This window comes from Cavia porcellus, unplaced genomic scaffold (genome assembly GCF_034190915.1).
Source record: "Cavia porcellus strain 051 isolate PalLab524CR breed Dunkin Hartley unplaced genomic scaffold, mCavPor4.1 scaffold_13, whole genome shotgun sequence".
Taxonomy (NCBI): Eukaryota; Metazoa; Chordata; class Mammalia; order Rodentia; family Caviidae; genus Cavia; species Cavia porcellus.
The window spans coordinates 16189858-16195857 of NW_026947496.1; positions in this window are offsets into that span (position 1 = coordinate 16189858).

Genomic DNA, 6000 nt, shown 5'->3' on the forward strand with positions numbered 1-6000 from the left:
CCTTGTCATTGAAATTAAGGATAGTTTTAAAGTCACTTATACACTCTCCTGAGGTTTGCAATACTCTTTGTTACACACATACACAGACACACAGAATTTTTTTCTATTTGTTTTACTTACAAAATCTGTTACATATGCACCCTGCACAACTTTCAGGAACTGTATGCAAGGTGGCATTTATTTCTTTACATTTTTAGCCATCTAGATTTAGCATCAAAATTAAAGTTGATTCTTGATAAATGTAGGGGGTAGAAAAATCCAGATAACCCTGTGCTCATAAGATCTTGCCTCCTGAATTATTTTCTATAGAACTGGTGATTTTAGGGTGGAGGATATAGCTCAGCCACAAAAGTACCTGCCTGGTAAGCACAAGGTTCTGAGTTCGATTCCTGGTACAAAAGAGAAAAAGGAACCCGATAAATTTTTGAAAAAAATGTAGGAAGGATTAATCTCCTCCTCTTCCCTCTCTTCTTCCTTCTCTTCTTCCTCACTCCTCAGTCCCTTCCACTTCCTCTTCCTCCTCTTCTGCTCTTCTTCCATCTCAGTATTCTTCACATAAAATTCACCAATTAAGCCACTTAAACCTGAACTTTTCATTATGGTAAAATTAGTACATATGTAGAGAAAAAGAAAGATTAGCGGTTGGGTCTAGATTGTGACCTTTACCTAGTGATTGGTAAGGGTCACAGCGTTTCTTTTCAGGGTAATGAAAATGTTCTGTATTAGATTATGGTGATGGTTGCACAACTGTGTGAAAAGATTAGAGCTAGTGAATTTTGCACTTCTATGACTTCCTTGTTTTTCTGATGCATGAACGGGATGCCTGCAAATGTTCATCTTGTTCTGAACCAGCTAATATCATGTTATTTATTTACTCATATTTTACCTATGTTCTTCTTAGTAGCAGAGAGCACTATGCAAGTAGCATACTTACTAATTTAATCTTGATGCCTGCTTACAATGAGTCGTACTGAAATATAAATTCCAAATTACCTTAAAAATCTTTTGAGGCCAAGGGAATTAAATATTTTCTTTATCGGGATGTTGGCAAGATGCCAGACATTCCTCGGTGCTTCTCCTCCCATGGGACAGCCATGTGAACAACTCTCTGTGCATGAGAAGACCTCCCCAGCAGCTAAGGATGCCAGGCGAGAGACTGTACCCTGTGTGTAGCACAAAAATAAGAGAAGACACGTGGATGGGGTAGGAGGAGAGTTTCACACCACCTGGAAGGGTCACCCCTTCCTGGACCCAAGCAGTGCAGAGGGAAGGACACAAGGATGAGGACACAGCTTGCTTCAGGTCCCAACACTGGGCTTGGCCCATTGAAACTCAGGGCACAGCAGCCCTCCACAGCCTCAGATTCCAAGCTGGTACCTAAGGACGTCTCCAGTACTGTACCCCAGTACTAGGCCACATCTCATAACCCCGATCTCCAGTCTGGCCTAGTGGACTCAGTTGCTGGCTCTTCTAGACCAGAGGTGGTGACCCCTGTGGCCCTGGGCTCTGGGCTTGTCCCCATACCAGAGCAGCCTTCAGAAACTTGGCCTCTAGGTCCTTCCCAGGCCACTCCAGCCCAGCCGCCACTAACAGTGTGCTACAACCCATAATCCTAGGGCTCACACTTCCCTCAGCACCAGGCTGAGCCCCATGGCTCTACTCATCAGACCAGATCACACACAACCAGCTTCAAGACTTTCCCTTGGGACTAGGGAGCAGGTCAGTCCCAGGTTCCCGAATGACCCAGAGCCAGGGGTCCATACATTTCAGGATTCAGGTCTATCCCAGAGCCAGGTTGACACTCCTGGGCTCAGCCACTGTGCCAGCAGCCATCGACACTGGCTCCAGATGCCTGCTGCCTCCCAGTCCAGCCCTGGGCTCCAAGCCGCAGGATCCAACAGACCCAGTGTGCAGCCCAGCCGTGTAGACCTCGGACCACACAGGAACTCAGGTCTGGGCCTGCCTCAGCACCCAGACAGCTTCTGAGAATGTAGTTCTTGAGGTCCCAGGCGCCAGACCCATCTCAGCCTTGGTAGGTCCTGAAGACCAGATCAAAGCCTACTCAAACCAGATGAGCACCAGTGGATTCAGGTTGCAGGTTAGTCCCAGATGGACACGGGCTCCAGGCCCATTCCCATGGACTAAATCAACAGGTCTACTTCAGTGGACTTAAAATCTAGGCCTAAGTCCATGACCCTAGGCACTAGCTATCCTGCCCAGGCCTCCAGGAGCAAGACTGACCTTGAAACATGCCACAGGCCCTGGTCTAGCATCTCTGAACAGGCAGATTGGTAAAGGCCTTTCTCAGTCAAACCCAGTCTCTTAAGACTGTCACAGCTGTGCAGACACCACCACTAAAGGAGTGAAATAAATCACTAACCCTAAAGAAATGGAGAGGTACGAACCACCTGACAAAGAATTCAGAACAGTGGCTTTAAAGGTATTCAGCAAACCTGAAGAAAATACAAACAAAATTGTAATCATATCAGTGTTGTACTTCCCCAAAAGGGCCCCTGAGATGAAAAATGGGGCAAAACCCCTGAGATGGAAAAGATGGGACAGAACGACGTCGTTTTTAGGAAGAAGTGCTTTTATTTTAGCTGGCCCAGCGACACAGTGCAGATGGAATTTGCAAAGCTATGCAACTGAGAGTTTTGACTGATTTTTATAGTTCATTTATGATTAGCTCATTGATCATTAAGTACATAGTGATGAGAAACAAAAATAAGGTGGGCCTTTGCTCCCCTTTGCTTGAGGTCAGAGGCATTTCACAATGGGTGGTTAGCCAATTCATAGCCCTTGGTCTGCCAATTCCAGGAACATTTGTCTCTCATAAAGGGAACAATGGTTGACACAACATCATTTGTCTCTTACAAGGGGGAACAAAGGTTGACATAGCACACAGATTACTAAGGTGGGGGGAGATGATGCATTACAGAACAGCATTAACGACGTGGTCAGTTAATTTATCACTATGTGGTTGGTGCTTGGTTACTAGGGTAACAGGCTCAGTACAGAATGACAACATTGCTAATAACTATCTTTTTAAGTAATTATTTTTGCTAATTATCTTTTGATCAATTATTTTAATTTTTCAGCATCTTAGTATAACAATCAGGAAAATAAAAAATGACTGAAAGGAAAAATTAAATTTAGATTATTTTAAAGATCAAGCAGGGGCCGGAGTATAGCTCAATTGTAGAATACATACCTAGCCTGTATGAAGCCTAGGGTTCAATATCCTTCACCCCTCCACCCCATACAAACACAAAAACAAAAACACAAGTTGTGGAGACAGGAAAACACAATGAATGAAACACAATAAGATAACTGATCAAGCAGAAAGAGTATAAACTAAAAAATAGGTTATTTGAATCTATGGGATCAGCGGAGGGAAAAAAAGAGTAAAAGAAAATGTTGTGCAACTACTAAATCAGTGGGAGAGTGGTTCAGGGACAAGAGAAAGACCAAGCAGTAGAAGCTCATTTAAAGAAATCAGTGCAGAAAACTCACCAGGCTGAGATAAAATTATAAATAACTAGGTAGGAGAAGGATGGAGATCTTTAATCAGGCTGCATCCTGGCATGATAAAACTAAGATGTATTACAATCAAACTGTCAAAAATCAAAGACAAAAGATCCAGATAGAGGCAAAAGAAAAGAAGCAAATCACATCAAGGCAGTTAACATTAAGGCTTGCAGAATATTTTTCAACCAAAACCTTACGGCAAAGTGAGAGTCCTATGGCATATTCAAAGGGCTGAAGAAAAACATGCCAACCAAGAATGCTGAACCCTGAAAAGCTGTCCTTCAGAAAGAAACACAAAGATTTTTCCAGACTAACAGAAACGGAGGATATTAATTATCACAAGACTTGTCTTACGAAAAAATGCTGAAGGGACTTCATACCAAAAAGAAAGCATACGAATTAGTGACAGAAAACTGTGTGATATTACAAAACAGTGAATACAGTTAATGTCAGAGTACTTAGCCAGGTGTGGTGGTGCATACCTGTAATCCCCACACTGTGGGAGGCTGAGGCAGGAGGACGGAGTTGAAGCCCAGCCTGGGCAATTCAGAGTCTTAGTGAGACCCTATATCACAACATTTTCAAAAGAGCTAGGGATGTAGGTCAATACAAAAGCTCCGAGTTCCATCCCTAGTACCACAAAAACAAGCAGTAGAAAGCCAAAACCAACAATAAAAACAACATAAAACTCAGAATATGCTAATATTCTAATACTGTAATGGCAAAGTATAAATAACATTTGTTAAGAGATGTGGTATAAAAAGATATAAATTGTGATATGAAAAACATAAAATGGGGGAGAGTAAAATGAAAACGTGGTTTTACTTTATGTGATCAAAACTATTAGTTTAAAATAGCCTATTATAAGATATTTTAAGTAAGCTTCATAATAACCACAAAGAAAATCTCTATAATAGATACACAACAGATAAAAACTATGCAATCGAGCACATTCCTAGTAAAACTAATCAGAAAGGAAGACAATAAAAAAGGCAAGAAAGACTAAAGGAGCTATAAAACAAGCAGAAAGTAATGAACACAATGACAGTAAGTCATTACTTATCAATAATTACCTTAAAAATAAACTTTTCTATCAAAAGACATAAAATGATAACATGAATTAAAAAACAAGGCCCATTTGTATTCTGCCTGGAAAGGAATCACTCCACTTTTCAAGACCTGCATGGACGCAGTCGAATGATAGGAAATGTTGTGTTGGGACCTACAATATCCCCCCAAGGCCTCAGACATTCGGGTGACTGAGCACAGGAAAGTGATCAGATCTAGGGGTGCCATGCTCATCAATGGAATGATTCCCAGCAGAAGAGAGGGAGGGGAACGTGAACTTAATAGGCCGAGTAGGTTTACTGATAAACCTGAGGGAGACCTGACTGTGCCAGCAGAACACAGAAAGTGTCTCTCACGGGCTAAGAGGCTTTTTCAGTAGCATGTTTTGGTGGGGTTTTGAGGGACTCTGCTGACAAGTCCTTTTTTACCTCTGTGAGCAGCTGACCCTGTCCTCTGTGACCTACTCAGCTGCAACCTAGGTTTCTCTGAGATGGCAAGTGGGCTCTATCAGATCCACTGAGGACTTTAGCAGCTGAATGTGCTAGAGGGAAAAGGGACTGGTCAGTGGAGACATGTCACTGGGGGTGTGACCCAGAAGTGTTATCTCCTTCCTGGTCTCTCTTTCCTCTCTGCTTCTTGGCCGCCATGTTATGAACAACTTTCCTCTGCCCCTTCCACCCTGGCCCTTTTGCTTTGGAATGGACCAGGGACTGTAACCACAGGCCCAAACAAATCTGACCTCCTTTAAGTTTTGTGTCAGGTGTATTGTCCTAGTCACAAAGAGAGTGACTAAGACAAATAAGTCACTTTATGCAAATGGAAACCACAACACAGCTATACTTAGTTGAGTTTTGCTTCATATTATACTAATAATGTAAGCATACTTTGAACGCTCACCCCAATTTTTCTTTTCAAATTTGAGAAAAATTGCAAAAGGTGTTGTGCATACAAATTTACAACAGAAATAAGACTATTTAGATGATCAATTCTGAAAAACTGGCTTCTGTAAAATCAGTCTTAATTTCTCCCAAACAACACAAAATTGGAATATATAAGATTTGGAAGGATTATTATATTAATTATTTACTAAATTAATTGAGGATTTAAAATCTGTTTTTATCCTACACCTTTTTAAGGTGTAGGAAGGAATCCAAAGTATAAAATATAATACTTTTATAGCTTTTCTTTCTTTCTTTCTTTTTTTCCTGATCGGGTTAATTTTCAACTTCCTCTAGGCAAAGCATACTTGGTGTTATTGAGATTCCTAACAATGATTTTGATAGACTGTTTATGGACTAATCTCTCAGGTATGCCAGGAAGCTAGGTAGCTCTCTGTGTGGATGCCAGAGCTCCCTGTTCTTTGTCTAGGAATTTACCAACTTTGCTACTTCTGGGGAAAATAAT